The sequence below is a fragment of the Tenrec ecaudatus genome, chromosome 3 (genome assembly GCF_050624435.1).
Source record: "Tenrec ecaudatus isolate mTenEca1 chromosome 3, mTenEca1.hap1, whole genome shotgun sequence".
NCBI classification, from domain to species: domain Eukaryota; kingdom Metazoa; phylum Chordata; class Mammalia; order Afrosoricida; family Tenrecidae; genus Tenrec; species Tenrec ecaudatus.
In genome coordinates, this window is record NC_134532.1 from 78,080,220 (window position 1) to 78,101,322 (window position 21,103).

General features: G+C 39.9%; 1 non-coding gene across 1 annotated transcript; it reads left to right on the forward strand.

The window, feature by feature from the left end:
* The first annotated feature begins 336 nt into the window (after nt 1–336).
* On the forward strand, nt 337–482 carry LOC142443954 (U4 spliceosomal RNA). The gene has a single exon (XR_012783654.1). It is a non-coding gene; the product is annotated as a U4 spliceosomal RNA (small nuclear RNA).
* Nucleotides 483–21,103: the final 20,621 nt, after the last annotated feature.

A 21,103-nucleotide genomic window follows, 5' to 3' on the forward strand; every position in this document is an offset into this window, starting at 1 on the left:
GTCCTTTTTCTGGGTGCTGAGGTCATGACTAAAACTTGGAGTTTGTTGGAGCGAAGTGCATTATGCTTTAGACTGCTAACCGCAGGTTAGCTTTTCAAAACCACCAGGGACAGCTCTGGAAAAGGAGAAGTTTTCTGCCCTCTTAGAGATTTGCAGCCGCAGAAAGACATAGAAAGCCATGAGGGAAAGTTTTACTTTAGTAAGGGTCATTTTGGGTGAGAAACAAAATTGATATTTATGAATTAGGTTGCTCACCACATGGTCAGTAGTTCAAAACTGCCAATCTGCCCTCAGTATAAATATGGGCTTTCTAAACCCATACAATTTAAAGGGACAAGCTTTACACAGTGGCAGCATTGTAGCTAGTGAGGTTTATCCAAGGCATGATTATTGCTAACTGAAAAAAAATTAAGGGGCAAATCTGCTCTTCCCTACAGGGTTACTGGAAGACAGAATTGATTCAATGACAGTGAGTTTGGTTATTTTGGATTACTGAAAAGAAGAGAAAGGATTTTGAGAAGCAAATAGTCTCTGCTACCTGTCTTATTCAACCTCTTTTCATTTTAAGTAGCATGAGGAACTACTTGTAAGGTATCATAATATAATTTAATTTGGGGGGACTGTATGAATAAGAATACAGACTTAATTTAATTCAAGAAGTTTTAATTCAGCACTGTATTGTGCAATGTCCCAAGGACATAAATAAGACATTGTTGCTGCCTCTGAGGCAAGTGTAGTTTACTTGAAGAATAAAGAAATAAACAGATATTTTTAGGATGATTAAAAAAACCCACAATAATAGAGATAAAAGTGGTTATTTTTTGCCTGCTAGTTAAGTTTATTTACATGCATATAAAAATATCTCAGTGAGATCTAGTAGGACACCAGCAGTCTAGATAGGACAATAAGCCCAGCTTCCCTTTTAATGATGCTACACATAGCTGGGGAGGTCCTGCCTGTCCTGGGGCCCTAGACAGGGCTGTGGGAACACCTTGCCCCCCACCCCTGCTGCAGTGCTACATGCAGAACAAAGCAGGTATACCAGTGAACTCCAGGGCTCAACTGACGCCTGGCCATGTGTGTGATCTTGTCTTTTTAAGTAATCCCACACAGCATCTGTGGAGCCCGACATCAGATGGGTACACCACCCCGCTACCTTGAGGAAGAGTTAGAACTCCTCCAGCCTCACGGACAGGTGATCAAGTCTCAGTTTTCTCCTTACCTACTACTGTATTTCTTCTTCTTTATTCACTAGCCCTTCTATCTTTCCCACTGCAGTGAGTCTCAATGAGCTCAGGTTTGTGTTGTTTTTTTTCTTCTTTCTTCTTTTTGCCTCTTTTTTTCTTTTCCCGTCTTTCTCTGCTTCTCTCCCACTCTTTTCTATCATACAACACTTCTGGCTTACAGATCACTACCCTCTGCTTAGGGCAAATCAACCCAAATAGCAGGAGGAACACTAGCCTGCCCTCCATGTGAGTGCTGTACATTATACAAGGCAGCAGGGACAACCATCTACACTGGACTGTGCTGCTGATGAAACCTCTGTTGGACCTCTAAGGTGATCTCATAAACTAGGGAAATTCTGCCCAGCACCACTGGGTCCTTGCGTTAAAAAACCACACCAACCTGCCATTGTGGGGCAGGGTCTAAACCTCTCTGGCCCCACATTCAAGCAATCAGGGATCAGGTATCTCTTTATTCTTTATTTCCTCCTTCTCTCTCTTCCTTCTTTACCATCATAGCCAATCTTAGGGAACGCAGTTGGCTTTCCCCCCTTCTCTCTCTTTCTTCTCCTTTTCTATCTTTCTTTGTTCTCTTCACTTTGCTCTCTGATTGTATGATTCTCTCTTCTCCCTCTTATTCCTTTCACATGCCACTGCTGGTTCCCAGGCACCTACCCTCTGCCTAGGGCAACTCTGACCACCCAGTGGGCATCTTGACCCCTAAGGCAGTGCTGCACACAGGATGAGTCAGTGCTACATACAGTACAGCACGGGGTCAGCTATTTCTTTATCAATTTTTAAAACTCTCTCCTCTTTCTTTTTTTCTTCTATTTCTTTCTTTCATCGTGTTCTTATACTCTTTCTTCTTTTATTCTCTTCTAGCTCTTGTCTCTTTCCTAGCACAGCCTCAGCAGATTCAGTTCTCCTTTTTCGTTGTTTTCTTTCTTTCTTTTTTCACTGTTGCCACTTTTGTTTACTCTGTGCATTGTAGTTGTGGATGTGCACGTACATGTCAGTTTGCTTGACATTGTTGCTCCAGAGTGTTGCTCCTTTTCCCTTTTTCCTCTCCTTTCACTCTCTTTCCTGACACAGTCACTAGCAGCCACCTGGCCACTCCCTTCTGCTTAGAGCAACTCTGAAGGTCTAACTGGTAGAGCTCCCATCTGCATTTATGGGTGTGGCAAACAGCTGTGAAAATAGCACCAGTCCGCTTCCACACACAAAACATCAGGGGATTCTCCCCTGCAAACAGTGGGGGTAATCCCCAGCCTAAATCCCTAGGCCCTAAAAGTCATTGGGGGAAATGTCTGACCACCACTGGTGGGGCTCCATGCTACTGTGGGAACATCCACCCAATCTCCAAGGCGATCTCTCTGTCTGGGCTCTACACCAAGGAGGGTATACCCACAAGCCCTCCTCAGCACTCCAGTTGCAGAGGAAAACAGGCCAGCCAAGATGCTCCAAGAATCGTGAAGCCTACTTAGAGAACAGCCAGGGAAGTGATGCCATCATGGGCCCACAAGAACCCGACCAGCGTCACATGAGAGGAATAAGCAACACACATTCCAAGTAATGAAATAATGGATGCCTAGGATAAGAGTGGAACCACAGGAAGATATACCAATAGCCTGACCCCTCAGTACAGCTACCGGCAGGTGGTTCATAGAAGTACTCATATGAATCCCCCGAGAGAGAGCCCAGGGCTCTTTGACTCAGGAGGATGGTTCCAGGTTCCTCTCAAAAAACACATAAACAGAAAACAGTTCTAACAGCTTTACTGGAAAAGCAGGAGAAACAGAAGACAATACCAGAAGAAATCATGAACCTAATGATGGACATAGAAGAAGCAGATATTGACCTGCCACAAAAAGAAATTTTTAAAATGCTGTTTGGAGTCATAAAGGTTATGATGGAAGCAATGCAGAAAAAAAGATGAAATGATAGAGGAGATAAAGACAATGCACCAAAGGGAAGTGCAAGAGTTAAGGGATGAAATAAGAAAATCCCGTGAAAAATCGACATACCTTGCCAACAGCCTTGAGAGGCAAAGAATTGGACCAGTGACATAGATGATAACCAAGCAGACCTCAGCAAATAGGAAAAGCATAAAAATAGGACAATCAAAGAAGCTGAAAAAATGGAGAGCCATGACTGATGCTATGAAAATAAACAATATTAGAATAATTGGACTACTGGAGCAAGACACAACAATAAAGTCGACAGTGAAAATAGCAAGGGAATTCTTAGAGGAAAACTTCCCCAGTTAATAAATGAAAATCAGGCAACCATTCAAGAGGCTGAAAGAACACCAGCCAAGTAAATCCCAAGAAGAAGTCACCAAGACAAATAATTGTCAAATTATCCAACTATGAGGAATAACAGAAGATCATAAAATCAGCTAGGGAAAAGCAAACAGTCACGTAGTCACGTATAAAGGTACCCCAATATGAGTATGTTCAGACCTATCAACGGAAACGATGAATAAGAGGAGGGAATGGAGTAACATATTCTAAAAATTGAAGGAAAACAACGCAAACACAAGGATATTTACCCAGTCAAATTATCTATTAAGATAGATGGAGAAGTAAGAGTCTTTCAAGACAAGGACCACCTCAAAGAATACATTAAAAAAAAACCCAGACCTACATAAGGTCCTAGCTAATCTAGGATGGGCAGAGGTTCAACTGAACTCACCAAGTGAAAATAAGAGACCATCACATAGAACAACTCCACCCATAGAGTGGCAAAGAGGAAACAGCCCCCAGTCTAGCATCAGCTCAACAGTGGAAAGAAGGCAAACATAAATCACACACATACAACACAAGTGGATAAGATAGGTAAATAAGAAAATATCCATCACAAAATGTACAAGATGACATCACAGAGTCCACAGATGGATATAATAACACTGAACATCAATGGCCTAAACTCAGGCATTAAAAGGCAGAAGATAACAGACTGGTTCAGGAAACATGACCCTTGGATTTGCTGCCTTCAGAAGACTCATCTCAAGCTTGCAGACAAAAACAGGTTGAGAATTAAAGGCTGGAAAAAAATATACCAAGCAAATGGTAATGCCAAAAAAGCAGGGGTAGTGTCTCTTAATATGTGGCCAAATTGATCTCAAGGTACAGGCCATAACAAGAGTCAAGGAGGAGCACTATATAATGCTCAAGGGAATAATAGACCAAAACCAGTGAGCATAATAAACATACATGCACCTAATGAGAAACCTGTGAAATTTGTAAACCAAACATTTCAAAAGATGAAAAAAAGAGATCACAGACTTAATTATAGTTGGTGGCTTTAATATACCACTCTCTGAAAAAGATAGATCTTTGGGAAAGAAACTCAACAAGGAGGCTACAGATATAAAGAGCACAATTGGACAATTTGACTTGACAGATATTTTGAGAGCTTTCCACCAACTTTCAAAAAATTCACATTCTTTTCAAGTCTGCATGGCATATATTTGAAAATAGACCACATGCTGAGACACAGTTGAACTTAAGTAAATTTAAACACATAGCGGTTATGCAGACATCTCTCTCTGGTTACTGCACCATAAAGCTGGATATTAACAGAAGGACGGTGAAGAAAACAAGGGCAAACAATTGGAAGATGAACAATATCCTATTGCAAAAGGATTGGGTATTGAGCAGGTCAGAGATGAAATCAGGAAGTTTCTAGAAACCAATGAGAACAAAAATACGACGTACCAAAACCTTGGGATACAGCAAAGGCATTTATCAGAGGAAGGCTGATAGCAATAAATGCACACATTCAAAAAGAAGAGAGACTTGTGGATGATATGCTAGCACAAAACTTACACCAATTAGAGCAGAGCCAACAGAACAACCCTACTAATAGCAAGAGGATAGATATAATAAAAATCAGAGCTGAGATGCAGGGAGGGAAAACAAGAAAACTATGGAAAAAAGTAATGCCGCTAAAAGTTGATTCTTTGAAAGAATTAACAGAATTGATAGACTTCTGGAAAACCTAACCAAAGAAAGGAAGGAACAAACAACATTTTCAAGGATGAGGGATGAAACAGGGGACATTACAATGGACCCTAATGAAATCAAAAGAATAATTACACAGTATTATGAAGGTCTATACTCTAACGAACAATTTTGAAGACATGGACAAATATTTGGAAACACAATCTTTCCCTAGACTTTCCCAGATGGATAGCAAGAACCTGAACAGACTCATAGCAATGGAATAAATAGACAAGGTAATCATGGGATTGCTAACAAAAAAAAATCCCTCAGGGCCAAATGGCTTCATAGGAGAATTCTCCCAAGCATTCAGGGAAGAACTAACACCAATCATATTCAAACGCTTCCAGAACATAGAAAAAGATGGGAAACTCCCAAACTCTTTCTATGAAGCTCGTATAACTGATACCTAAAGCAGGCAAGTATCCCACAAGAATCGAGAACTACAGACCAATATCCCTAATGAAGATTGATGCAAAAATCCTTAACAAAATACTTGCCAATAGAATACAAAAGTATATTAACAAAATAATTCACCGTGACCAAGTGGGATTCATACCAGGGATACGGGAATGGTTCAACATACGAAAGATCATCAGTATTATTCGCCACATTGTCAGGAAAAATCGTAAGAACCACATGATAACATCGATAGATGTGGAGAAAGCATTTGGCAACATCCAACATGCATTCCTTTTTAAGACACTCTAGAATATAGGAATAGAAGGAAAATTCCACAATATTATACAAGCCATATATCAAAAACCAATAGCCTACGTGGTAGTTGAAGGAGAAAAGACAAAAACAATTTCACTGGAAGGGGTATCAGACAAGGATGCCCCTTGTCCCCACTCCTATTTAACATGGTACTGGAGGTCCTAGCTAACACAAGACAAAGGAGAGATATTAAAGGTATTCATCTGGTAAAGAAAGAGGTAAAATTATCATTATGCAGAGATGATATGATTTCATATGTTGAAGATCCCTTAAACTCCACAAGCGGCATGTTGGAAGCAATAGAGGAATATGGCAGAGTGTCCAGATACAAAATCAACAAACAGAAGTCTATTAGACTGCTCTACACATTATACAAGATCACAGAAGAGATTATTAAAAAGGTATAAAGACCAAAAACACCATTTTGCTTTTCCTAAAGTAAGGTCTACTGGACCCTTGCCCCATCATAGAGGTCCTAAATCAAAGAAAATATGAAAAAAAATTACAAAGAGCTATATGTTATATACTTAAAAGGTAAATAATTAAATATAATTTTCAATTTGAGAGCCATGTTCAAGTCATAAACTTTGTTTCTGGAATTCTTGTTATTCTTCCCCATGTAGTCACTGCATTTATCCTTGAGTAATTGTACTCAAAAGCATAAAACCATAAAGAAAGGCAAGCAAAAAATATGTGAATATTACAAAGTAATTAGATTAGAATCACCAAAAAGAAAGAAAAAGGAACACTATTGGTCTGCCGTAAGACCCTTTCAATCAGTATTCTCTCTGTCCCAAAGATAGTCGGTATTACAACTTCTCAGAGTATAGCATAGTTTGGGTTGCTTTCGAGTTTTATTGGGAAGCATATGTTGTGTACTCTTTTGTGCTTGGTTTCCTTGCTTGCTATTATGTGCATGGCTATATTAATCTGTGTGGTTATATTAATCTGTGTTGTGCTGTGTATCTGGAGGTGATACGTTTTCATTGCTTTGTAGTGTCCCAATGGAGTCTGCAAGTTGAGAAAATTTTCACTTTAAATATTATTACTCCTTCCCTGGTACCTTTATCCTACACAATTATATATGTATGTATATATAAACCCTTTTCATTTTTTTATCGCATACCTTATTTCTTCCAGATCGTCTATGGTGCTTTTCATTCGTATGCCTCTGTACACTTCAGGATGCTTATTGTATTTCCATCTTTCTTCTGGCTTACTAATTCTACAGTTATGTCTAAGATTTCGATTTAATCAACCCTTTGAGTGTTTAAAATTTAGTTATTTTATTTATTAGAATTCTTAATCATTCTTCTTTGTGGTTTATAGCTCTCTGCCAAATTTCTAATCTGGTTATTTTCTTCGATGTAAGGAGTATTATAATTTTAAAGTTTCTCGCTTATCTGGAATCTCTCAGAATCTCTTTCTATTGTTTATTTTTGTTTGTTTCTGATTAGGTAAATTTTTCTTCTCATATACTTATTTATCTATAACTGAGCATTAGACATTAGGTATCAAATTTTACAGGAATAATTTGAGACTCAGGCTATAACTATCTTTATTTAGAGATTTATCTTGGCTTTCCAGGTGAATAGGAATTCTAGAAATCTTCGATCATTTAGTACCACTTATTCTTTTGTTGTTGAAGATAGCCTCCTCCTTGTATGACTCTTACCCCGAGTGAATCCTTTAGGTTCCTAATCCAAAGTCAGGTGGATTTGTAGGCTGTTGGACTCTAAAGCATTCCTTTTTATGTCTCTCACAAGTGGCGGGGGAGCCAGCTCCTAACAAATCATCACCGGCCCAGCAGGTGCAATTGTACAGTGATAATATGTAAATATTATAGTAAAGTCATAGAGAATAAGAAAAATAGAAAAGAGAATGAAATTAAGGAGTCAGACCCATTTCATGGTAGCATGCTCACCTCAGCCCCTCTTGGTGGTCCATGTGAGGATGTGGAAGATGGGAACTGCAGGAGGAGAGAGAGTGATTTATTACTAACTAAGGCTTATATATCTTTTGTGGGCATGCAAGCTCCCTAATTACAGCAAAAGGCATACATCACAGGAAGGGGATATACTATAGGAAATACAGTAATAAGAGGAGGAGATCCAAGGGTATACACAAAATAAGAAGGGGAAGGATTTGGGGTACACATGTGGCAAAATGGGTGTATCCTAGATTCAGAAAGGCCTCCTAACTTTGGATGTCACTCAGCAGGTTTGACCTGTTCTCTGGCTCTCCATGGAAACAATTACTATCCTTATCAGCAGGATGTGAACCCCACCTACAGTGGACCAGACAGTAGTCTGATGGCCGAATGCCTTTGGGGAGAATATCTCTAAGCATCTGACTTCTCACCATGTGCTGGTAAAAAGCCTCTCATGTTTGGCATATCTTTGGTAAAGACAAAGCTTGGGAAAAGTCTTCTAATATCCCACATACAAGGATATCAAATGTTCTTCCAAGGCTTTTCTGTTATAGTTTAAATTATGTCTCCCCTCAAATATGATCTAAAGATCTACTACATATATATGTATATGTATGTATGTGTGTATATACATATATATATCCCTGTTTGAAATTAATGTTTTGGAATATGTTATCAGCTTCACATTCAGTCATACTGCAGTAGGATGGGTTCTAATCCTATGTGACTCATGTGTTTTAAAAAAAAAGGAGCTAAAACAAACAGACAAACAAAAAACAGGGTGATGGAGGAAGGATGCTATGTGATACTTTAGCTGCAAGTCAAGGAGCTCCTGGACCAATAGAAAGCATGGGGCAGCTTCACAGGGAAGGCCTCGCAGGGAAGCTCCCTGCCAGACTGTATTGGCTCAGATTCCCTACATTCAGAACTATAAACTAATTGATTCTTATCCTTGCAGGCCACATATTTTGTGATATTTTGTTAATCTGGCCCTTGGAAACTAAAACAGCTTCCTTAGATGCTAATTCTGAAAACAATGATTTTTCCTATTTAGACAAAATATGGTCTAAATGCCAGGTTCAGCTCACCCCTTCCATTAGGATTGGACAGTACCATGTTGTAAACACTTTTCAAAACTATAGCAATTTCTATTCTCTCATATAGTGATGTTCAGATTTTAAAATAAATATTGTAGTCATTCTTGTTTATTTATTCCCTCATATCTTTTGCTCTGCAATTCATGGCTGCTTTGTTGTATTGAAGTCTTCAAACTTATTTATTTTTAAAAGTGTGTGATCTAAGTGTTCTAGCTGTTTTAAGCAGAGAAATTTACCACAATAATGTGATCTATTGCTTAAAAGACACACTTTTATAACAATAATATCTTCAAATGTGGTACAAATTTAATCCACAGATCTGTTATCAGTAAGCAAAACACTGCAATACATTGAATAATGAACTATTTAATTAAACAGTGAAGACATTTTGGGAAAGGCTTTTGCTTTTATCTGTGTCCTTAATATGGGACACGGTAATATATGAGTGAAGATTACACTTCCTAGTTTTAGGTTTGTGGAAATAAGTACCAGGTTTGCAGTGTACTTGCTTTGTGATATGAGCATGTGTCTTAACCTGTTTAGGTCTCAGTTTTCCCATCTGTAGAATGGGTAAAATAAACATCCTTACATCAAGTTCTACTGTGAAGAATTAATCATGTTACTCATTCAAATAATTAAAAAATGTTTCTTATCTATAATATACTCATACATGACAAAATATTGGCTATTCTTATCTTGAAAATTAGGAGACAGTTTTATAATTGCTTTTTTATCGACTCTTTCATGTAGTGTGTTCAGCCGAGTTGACTAGAGAAATAAATTTATTGAGACTCATGTGAGTGTAAGAGAGAGCTTTACATCAAAGAGCAATTGTATATTGAGAAAACATCTCTGCCAGTCCAGATCAAGTCTGTAATTATGATATTAGCCAATATGTCCAATACTAGTCCATAAATTTCTCTTTAGACTCATGTAGCACATGCAATGATGCTGAATGCAGGAGGATCACAGGCTGGTGGGTGAAAAGTCCTGTGGATCCAGTGGTGGTGGATACATCTTCAGGACTCTGGCTGCCAACAGCGTGGCTCCACTCCATGTGGCTTGTCAACAGAAATGTGTAGCAGAGAGAGAGTGGGTCTGGCCTCCAGTGAGCTCTTTGTATCCATCATGCCTTCAAATGAGATCATCAAGCTGCAACCTCATTGACATGTGAAACTCTCCCCCTTCACTCTTAATGCCCTCAAGTACACATGTAGAGAAGATTATGTAACTACCACATGTATTTATTATTTATACAAGGACAGACAATGGCCATTGACTGGCGAAAAGCTAATCACAAAATTAGAATATTGCACTTTAGAAATAAAAAATAATATATCCCTTTTGACTCATTTTAAAGGCGTTACATTACAACAACAAAAATGAAAGGGAAATACACATGTATTAAGCCTTTGGTGAATCCCCTCTGATGATGGAGCAGAGTTGTGTATAGCCTTGCTATCATACAGAATGTCTTGCACTGTGGATTTTTGAAGATTTAGTTAGTTTAAAATTTAGCACCTTATCAATTTATCCCCTTCATGATTTATTTAAATCCTAATTTTAATGTTTTCTGCTTTATTTTCAGTTGAGGTTTTCATCAGTTTTGTTTTGTTTTTCTTGTTAGTTATTTTTTAAAAACACATTTTCCTGCATATGAAATCCAACATAGTTAAATCCATTGATACAATAATTGGGTTAATGGTTTCTTGAGGGTGTGCAAGAGAGGAAGCTAATAATGCTGTGTACAAAATGGAAGAAAACGTTCTAAAACTGATGGTGGTGATCATTGTAAAAATATTTTTAATGTGATTGAACTATAGAATTGTATGATGTGAGAGAGTGGAGCCCATCCTGGCCCACCTGGCCGTGAGGATGATGGTCCTGCCCAGAGCAGCCAGTCTACAGAGAGGACCACATAGCCAGCCCCACTATGAGACATGATGTCCCTCACTGACCCATAGACCTACAGGGGACAACACTGGAGACACAGTGTGAGAATTGCGCCCAATCTGATCCTGCCAAACCGAGGCAAACCACAAAGGGGGTGCAACAGAACAGCAAGGGAACAGAGCAGAGGCGTCCCCAGGGAATGCCGTAGGTGGACCTTGGAACCAGGGCTTGATGCCCCAACAGAATGGACTGGAAAACACTCCTAAAGGCCAACAAACAGTCCATGAACTAACTACATGCTTTTCTTTCTTGTTGTGTTTTGTTTTATTTTTTTCATTGTTTTGTTGTATATTGCTGCTTGGTTTTGGTCTGTCTTGTTTTTGTGCATGTTATGATCTCCGCAGGTCTGTCTAAATAAGATAGGCTGGGTGAACAATCTGGAGGAGAAAACAATGGGACCGACAGTTGGGGGAACATGGGAGAGGGGGAAGTGGGGAGAAAGGTAGTGGTGTTAACAAACGCAGGGACAAGGGACCAACAAGTGATCCAAATCAGTGGTGAGGAGGGTGTAGGAGGCCTGGTAGGGCATGATCAAGGGTAATGTAACCAAGAGGAATTACTGAAACCCAAATGAAGACTGAGTATGATAGTGGGACAAGCGGAAAGTCAAAGGAAATAGAGGAAAGAGTTAGGAGGCAAAGGGCATTAATAGAGGTCTAAATAAAGGCATGTACATATGTAAATATATTGATATATGAGGATGGGGAAATATATCTATGTGCATATAATTATAGGTTTAGTATTAAGGTAGTAGATGGACATTGGGCCTCCACTCAAGTACTCCCTCAATGCACGAATACTTTCTTCTATTAAACTGGCCTTCTATGATACCTTCCGAACACAATAACCTAAGACAAAGCGAGTGAATAAGCAAATGTGGTGAAGAATGTTGATGGTGCCCGACTATCAAAAGATATAGCGTCTGGGGTCTTAAAGGCTTGAAGGTAAACAAGCAGCCATGTAGCTCAGAAGCAACAAAGCCCACATGGAAGGAACACACCAGCCAGTGTGATCGTGAGATCCTGAAGGTACCAGTTATCAGGCATCAAAGAACAAAACATCGTATCATTATGTGCTCAACTCCCTGATATAATCACTGAAAACAAATGAGTGCATAAGCAAATGTGGCGAAGAAAGATGATGGTGCCCGGCTATCAAAAAGATATAGCATCTGGCGTCTTAAAGGTTTGAAGGTAAACAAGAGGCCATCTAGTTCAGAAGCAACAAAGCCCGCATGGAAGAAGCACACCATCCTGTGCGATCACGAGGTATCAAAGGGATCAGGTATCAAGCATCATCAGAACAAAAAATCATATCATAGTGAATGAGGTGGGGAGTGCGGAGTGGAGACCCAAAGCCCATTTGTAGGCCACTGGACATCCCCTTACAGAAGGGTCTCAGGGAGGAGACAGCCAGTCAGGGGGCAATGTAGCAACGATGAGAAATATAAGTTTCTTCTAGTTCCTAAATGCTTCCTTCTCCCCCACCACACCCCCACTATTGTGATCTCAATTCTACCTTACAAATCTGGCTAGACCAGAGGATATACACTGGTACAGATAGGAACTGGAAACACAGGGAATCCCTCACGAATTATCCCTTCAGGACCAGTGGTGTGAGTGGCGATACTGGGAGAGTGGAGGGGATGATGGGTTGGAAAGGGGAAACTGATTACAAGGATAGATATATAACCTCCTCCCTGGGGGACGGACAACAGAAAAGTGGGTGAAGGGAGATGTTGGACTGTGCAAGATATGACAAAATAATAATTTGTAAATTATCAAGGGTTCATGATGGATGAGGGAGCAGGGAAGGAGGGGAAAAATGAGGAGCTGATGCCAGGGGCTTAGGTGGAGAAAAAACGTTTTGAGAATGATGAGGACAAGGAATGTACAAATGTGCTTTACACAATTGATGCATATATGGATTGTGATAAGAGTTGTATGAGCCCTGATAAAACTATTAAAATAAAAGAATTGTATGATATGTGAATCATATGCCAATAAAATGTTTAAAAAGTATAAAAATGTTTCTAGAATTGTGATATAAGTATATCTCTCATATGATACCATTCAAATTTGTCAGTACCTCTGTTAGTCACTTCATTCAATCAGGCACTTGGCAGTTGAATAATTTCTATGCTAATCAGATGTCAGAATTAATGTGTGATTATCTTGAGAAATTTATCATCAATTTGCTTGTAAATGTTATTCCTCACAAGTAATTCCTTGCTTGTAAAGTATGTCTTCTATACTTATTTTGAATTTTAATGGGAAAAACCTTAGCTGTGTTTATTAACACATTTTATATTACCATACAAGGGATCAAGAGATTTGGAAAGAACCAGAACAGAGAATGTGACAAAATTTTGCATTTAACTGAAACATTTTCACATGTTTAGTTGAAGATAGTTTTATCTCTGCTGATGAGTTTACTTGATTCCCAGACTAGCAATCTATCTCTCTACTAGTTATTTGTTTATAGGCAATCAACACAGACACACACACACACACACACACACACACACTTCTTCCTTGCTTTCTTTCCTTAAGCCTTTCTTCCTTCTTTTGCTGTCCTTTTTCTTACATTTCAGGTGTAACATTTTTAATGTACACCAACAGAACAACTTGGCAAACCTATGGAGCAAGTTATTCTATAGAAACTATTCTATCCATGAAAAGCATCAATAATCCAGTGGAAAAACAGTTGGTTCCTTAATACATGGCTAAATTATGCAAATAAAAATTTATGTAACTATGTTTTAAACCAAACCACTATGTTTTTTAAATAATATACCATAAAATTTAATGTTAGAAAGTTTGGTATTTATACCTGTAATTCATGGAGTCATGTTGATATCGAAGTTAAACTCAGAGGGAATTAAATTTTTTTCTGTCCATAAAAAATACAATGATATGGTCTCACTCTCACTTCCACAATAGCCACCATATAGTGCAGGGTAAAATGTACCTTTGGGAAATAAAAGACTAATTTTTTAAAGACTAATTAAATGAGATTAGAAAACCTTGTTTTTCTCCCAGAGAAAAGCTGGTGGTTTTAAACTGCTGACCTTGCGAATCATAGTCCAATTCATAACCACTATGACACCGGGACGCCTTAATGGTACCTTGGAAGTGATTTTTTTAATGAAAATTTTAAATATAAGTAAAAGACATACTCGATTCTCAAGATATAAAAAATCATTTTGGAGACTGTTAGACTGGGTAAATTAGATAAGCAAATCCAGTAAGGCTCATATATATCTATGAAAGAACATCATATCAAAGAGCAGTTGCGTATTAAGAAAACATAGAACAGCCCAAATCAAGTCTACAAGTCCAGTATTAGCCCATATATCTGAGACCTGTCCATAAATTCCTCCTCAGACTCACACTGCACATGCAATAACGCCAAATGCAGGAGAGGATCACAGATCAGTGGGGAGTGGGGGGGGGGGGCAGAGAATCTTGGGGATCCAGTGGTGGTGGAAGAATCTCAGCGCTGGTGTGTGTCTCCATGTGGCTCCTCCAGCTCCAGTGCTCTGGCTTCCATAAGCATAATTCCATGGGACTTGTCAACAGGAATGTGAAGCAGAGAGAATGTGTGCCTCACCTCAAAGAAGGAAGACAGGAGTCCCAGAATCCTCAGGAGAAGACCATGCCCTCACAGAGGCATTACTGATAATGAGCTGATTGACAGGCTAGACTCCACCCCTTTTCTCAAGTTGACAGGAGGTTATGTAACTGTCACAGAGACCATATTTGCAACACATATGGTAAAATGAGTGTCAACATCTCTGAAAACCAAAAACATTAACAAGTTAGTAAAGAAGGAAAAGAAAAACTACTCAGGACAAAATTGAGTAAGAGAAAAAATAGGCTATACATAGAAATGGAAATGGAGCTAAATGTATAAAAAGAGGCTTAACTTTAAAGAAATCCAAATCAGATCAGTGGTGTTTCATTTTCACCTGGGAGATGACAAAATACACCAACATGTGTGATCGTGAAGGGCAGAGGAGACCAGGTTTCAAACAACAAAGGCAGGGGGGGAGGATCACATCACCGTGAATGAGGGGGAGTGCGTGATGGGGACCCAATGCCCATCTGTAGACAGCTGGACATCCCTTGCAGAGGGGTAGTGAGGAGGAGATGAATCACTCAGGGTTCAGTGTAGCAACAATGAAACTCAAAACCTTCCTCTAGTTCTTTAACGCTTCCTCCCCTTCCAATTATCATGACCCCAATTCTACCTTGCGGACCTGGTTATATCAGAGGATGTACAGAGGTGCAGTAGGGATCTGGAAACACAGGGAATCTAGGACCAATGAACCCCTCAACACCAGCGGAGGGAGTGGCGACACCGGGAGGGAAGGGGGTGTAGAAAGGGAAAACCGATCTTGGAGATCTATGTGTAACCTCCTCTCTGGGAGATGGGCAATGAGAAGGTGGGTGAGGGGAGATGCTGGGCAGTGTAAGATAAGATAAAATAATTATTTATAAACTATTAAGGGAGCAGGGGGAAGGGGGGAGCGGGGAGGGAGGGGGAGGGAAAAAAAGAAAACGGAGCTGATTCCAGGAACCCAAGTGGAAAGCAAATTTTGAGAATGACGAGTGCAACGAATGTATAAGGGTGCTTTGCTCAATTGATGTATGTATGGGTTGTGATAAGAGTTGAATGAGCCTCAATAAAAAGATTTATTTAAAAATAGAAGCTTTTTATTTTAAAAAAGTATCTTTAGCAGAGAGGAAAATGTCCATGCTCATTCACTACTAAAGAGAGTAATTGTCACTTTTAGTATGTAGTCTGACAACATCTGCTAAAATCAAGAATAAACCACTCCTCTGAAAAAAGTATAGTGATATATTTTAAGGATCTCTGCTCGAGTAATAAAATTATGAACAAATAATGCAATATCTGAAAGCATTCATTAATCAATGTATGCTGTGACAAAACTGCAACCAAACTAAAAGGTATGCATACAAAGAAATTGAAAAAAGTATCACATAACAACTCTGCAAAGAATTGACGATTATGCAACTATGAATACATTGGAATCCAGTGAAATAAATACGTGAAATAAAAAAGCAAGGAGGAAACACTCATAAGCTTAAACAGTAAACTGCCTTAAAATAGCAACATTAGCATCCCCAGGCTAATGGTGGTGAATACATACATTTCTTTGCTCATTTGTATTTAAATCTTCAACATCTGTCTTGAACAATATTTGTATTAAATCCTTGACATTTTTCTTGCTCAGTGATCTTGCTTTTTGAGAGAGACAATCCCTTTTCTCCCGCATCCTCTGGTGCTCTCGGCACATGAGAATTGTGGGTGCGGCATGTCTGCCTGCTCAGGTTTCCTGGGGCTCGAGAAGCGTGACTCCTACCACGGGTAGGGGAATGTGCCTTTTGATCCAGGGTCTCTGTATTATCAACTTCTCACATGCCCGCTCCTTCCTCTCTCCCGTCTAGTCTCTGTGCTGGTAGTAGAAACAACTCACTGTGTACCTACAACATTCATTCTTCATTTCCTGGGGAATTCAGTCATTATGCATCCCCCCCCCCCCATTAAATTTACAGCAGCCTGTTTTCCAAACTTTTTGTTCCATTTACTCTTTCATTATGCTCCAGCTAACTTGACGACTATTCATACCTAGCTCATGCCTAGCACAAAGCTAGCACTTTCCCGTCAATAGCGACGCCACACACGATTCCTTCAGCCTGGGTGTTATTTTCTTTCTGATCTTTTGAAGCCTGGCTCCTTCTAATCTTCGATGACGCATTCTCAGACAGGGTCTCTGAGCACCTTAGAATACGTTTTCTTTACCCCCACAGCAACTTAGACATCATATAGTATCTTTCACAGTTTGATAGCATTATATCAATTCTGGAGAAGGCCTACTAAATTGGCATCTGTTACTGAGCGTTTACTCAAGGAAAGTGGTGGGTATTTCTGTTTTACAGTCTTAAGCCTTTGAGAGCATCTCACGAACAGTGTCCTAAAGAGTAATCATCTCTTTCACTTAACGTCTGTCTTGCTAGGGGTCTTCAGAACTATAAACGGCTTCTTTTCTTTTGTCTGTTTTTTTTCTTTAAACATTTTATTGTAGTTTTGGTGAAACTTTGTGCCCGTTAGTTTTCCATTCAATCATTTACACACAGTTTGTTTTGTGACATTAGTTAGAGTCCCCTTAATGTAAGAGCATTCTCCCCACTTTCTCCATAGATCCCCTGTATCTTTTTAAAAAAAAACATTTTATTAGGGGCCCATACAACTCTTATCACAATCCATACATACATCAATTGTGTAAAGCACATTTGTACATTCATTGCCCGCATCATTCTCAAAACATCTGCTTTCCATGTAAGCCCCTGGCATCAGCTCCTCATTTTTCCCCTCCATTCCCACTTCCCCCTCCCTCATGAACCCTTGATAATTTACAAATCATTATTTTATCGTATCTCGCCCTGTCTGACCTTCACCCACTTTTCTGTTGTCTGTCCCCCAAGGAGGAGGTCACATGTAGATCCATGTAATCAGTTACCCCTTTCTACCCCACTTTCCCTCCACCCCCCGCCCCCCCCAGTATCGCCACTCACATTACTGGTCGTGAAGTGATCTTTCTTTCCCCAAGTCAGCTTCAGGAAATTTGGGACGGCAAGCTTCCTTCTGAGTTCGTCCAGTTGGTGTGCGCCTTGAAGAACATTACCTGTAGCCACAGAAGTGTCTTTGCTGGTTGAACTGGGTTTCCATGGCTTCCAATGTTGATTACTCTCTGAGCGCATTGCTTGAGGAGGTATCTTAACCCTGGTTTTCATGTAGTGAATTTGTTTCCTTTGCCTTTGAATGGATCTCTAAACATTTTAGTAATCCCCCCAGCCCTCTCCATGTGGAAGCATTTTCTGCACATGGTATTTTTGAGGCTAGAGAGAGAAAGCCTTTCTTTTCCCTATCAGGTAGCGCTTTCTATTCTTCCATCATCTCAATGGCCTGCTCTCAATGACTTACTGTGTTCACAATTCCAGGGGCATTTCCCGTGGGACAGGCTCAGGAATTCCTGAGCTTTGTGTCCTCCAGGCTTCCACTAGAATTTCCAAGATGAGCTTGTTTCTCTGATGGCATGCGTCGACACTTGGAGAGGGCTTTCAGGTTGAAAGGCTTGTCCGCTCCTCGCCTGTTTGATCCCTTTTTCTTGATAGAGGGCTTAGTCTTTTGAGAAAAATCAGTGTCTGAGGCGGTATTTAAGCACCACTTCCCGGACATCTTTCTCTCACCAGAGCTCCCTGGAGGAGGAAGCGGCACCCTCAGCAAGCTCATCAAGACGACATTCAAGCTCTGCCCACTCGAACATGAGTCACGTGCTTGACGTCTGCACAGCGGCTTTAGAAGAAACTAGAGTCCTTGTTTTTAAGCTCACCTCCTCTCGGATACTTCCCAAACTGCTCCGGTTTCTGAGAATTCGCATCAGAAATCTTGCGTTTGCCCGAAAGCGTAGAACAATCATGATTCCAACAACCCATAGTTACCTACTTCTAGGCGTGGTAGTTATTAGTCTGTGCGTGCTTTGCATTTCAATTAATAATGATCTTGAATTGGATTTAGATACTTTCTCGAGCTCTTATGATTTCACTGTCTTATTGAACAAAACGGAAATTGATGAGAGCAGAAAAACATTGTATGTCTCGTCTACTCCCTGTTACTCTTTTCAAACACGCTCCTGGTCCTAATGATATTTTTTGCCAGACTCTAGAACTTCCATGTCATTTTCAGCAAGAAAAGAATTGAGCATATTCAAGGGTTACCTTAAAACTTCACTTCTCTTTCTTATTTAGCACTCATTTCTTTCTCTCTCTCTCACTCATCAGCCTTGGGCTTTACTTGGTGGGGAGGGAGTTAATCTTACGACATCTATTTACTTCTGTCTAAAAATATACTCAAAAACAAACCAAACAAAATGCAAGCATCCCAGTTAACTTTGAAATACATATAAACAGTGAATAATAATTTTCCAGGATAAACATGCTCCAAATGTTTGCTGGGGGCATATCCTAATTTTATTTTCATTGTTCATCTGAATTCAAAATTCAGCGCAGCATCCTATATCTTGTTTCACAACCCTATTCTGAAATCACCCGATTTTCCCAGGCTGTTGAAAGTGAGAAATGAGATACATGTCTTCTGGGAAGCAAGCACATGATAATACGTGATTCTTTCTCGGCTGGTTCGTGGGGTTCTGTGGGGCTGCCCTGTGTGAAAGGAGTTAATAGAAGGCCCTCTCATGGAGGCACATGCATATTTTTATCAGTCACAGCAAGTTGGCACCTCAGTGCTCATTGTCGTAACCCAGATAATGTGTTCTTGACTTACTTCTGAGTCCCCTTAGCCACTTCCTCTGGTAGGAAAGCCACAGGGTAGAGCTCACATCATCCCAAGCAACATTTCAAAGGGGTTTGAGGGCCTTGCTGCCCTTTTTAGTTGTTATATCAAACTCCGCAGACAGCCTTTTGAGGGTGTTCTCATATTGGTTTGCCTTTAAAGTTGGTGCTGTAATAAGATACATTCAAAATGGGTCAAAAAGAGGAGCTCTTTAAAAAGGGAGTGTTTTGAGAGGTGTGGAAATCAAATCAAGGAGTAATGCAATACTTCAGCGCTCTTATCAGGAGAATACATAACTTTCCCCAAGACGAAAAGACTATAAGGGAGATTGGTTCGTAGAGCTGGAGACAGAAAGGCGAGAAGAGGGTCACCCAAGGTCAAGGTCATGTTGTATCCTTTAACTGGGAAGATGCAAATTCTTTTTAACACCACCCCCTTCCCTCCCATCTTGCCCCTTCACCCCAGGAAGGGACATCTAAGTGAAGTCAGAAGGTGAGAGAGAACATCCTCTCAAAGAAAAGATGGACAGGGAACTTTCGGAAGAAGAATCGGCAGGAGAAGAGAATAGCAAACAGATAACAGTCTCTCTGACTAAGGATTTGTTCCTATTATCCACGATGCCTGAATGTTTTTGTATTTTATATATGCAGGAGCCTGAGGGGTTAATGTTGGGATGGCCCTCCGCACACTCGTTTTAGAAGTGTGACATGCATTCAGAAAACACCTGGGAGAACAGAACTTGACAAGTGGACCTCCATTTGTAGACAGAGGCCAGTTAGGGGCAATGGAGATAGGTGAAGTCACCTAGATTCAAGGAATATTTCTGTCCGTCTTTCGTTGGCAAGGGAAACCAGATGCTTACTGATCTGAATGGCTAGGGCCAAGATGTCTGAGAGAAACACTCTTTTTGGCTCACCTTACAACCTCCAGAAATATCCTTTAGAATAACATTGACCAACATCGTTCAGAAAATTATACTCCTTTCATTCAGGACAACATAGACAAGCAAGTAAATCTTGCAGCCACTGTGAACTGTGGAAAATCTTAAAGTCAAGGCATTTGGATGAACTAACAATAATTTTCACTTTGAATGAGTCCAGCATCTGAGGAATCTTGGATTAAATTTATTGTTTTCTCACTCTCCTAAATTGTGGCTCGGGTAGCACATTAAAAAACACATATCTCAGAGTCTGCAAGTAAAAAAAGTCCACATCCCATTGAAATATGCTGTAGCTTATTTTGCACTTGAATCAGTAAGTTAAATAGAGATCACACATATTGAGATATACAGATAGCTGTGTGCCATTTGTATGAATACATATATTTCTTTCTGTGTTAGGCATTTTAACAAGGACAATATATCCCTACCTTCTGAAGATAAATGATATTGCTTTAGTTAACATGCCTCAAACTATTTTTTTCCACGCATTTCGTGCGTTCCAGTGTTGCATGCTTCTGATGCTCTCAGCACCAGTGAAAGGGTCCTGGTGGTGTAGTGGTGAAACTCTCAATTGTTAACTGAAGGGTCAATGGTTTAAATCCCCCAGCCCCTCCATGAAAAAGGCCTTGAAATCTCCTACCATAATCATTCCAACCTAGGACATCCGATGAGGCAGTTGTACTCTCTCCTATAAGGTCACTGTGAGTCAGAATGGGCAATGTGAGTCAGAACCACAGGAAGACACCCAGCCATGAAAGGTCTTCCCCTCAACTGAACATTCCAGTGTTCTGAAATTTAAAATAGAGTTCAAAGTCAGATGGCTGTTATATCAACTATGATTTGAGACATAGATGCACTTG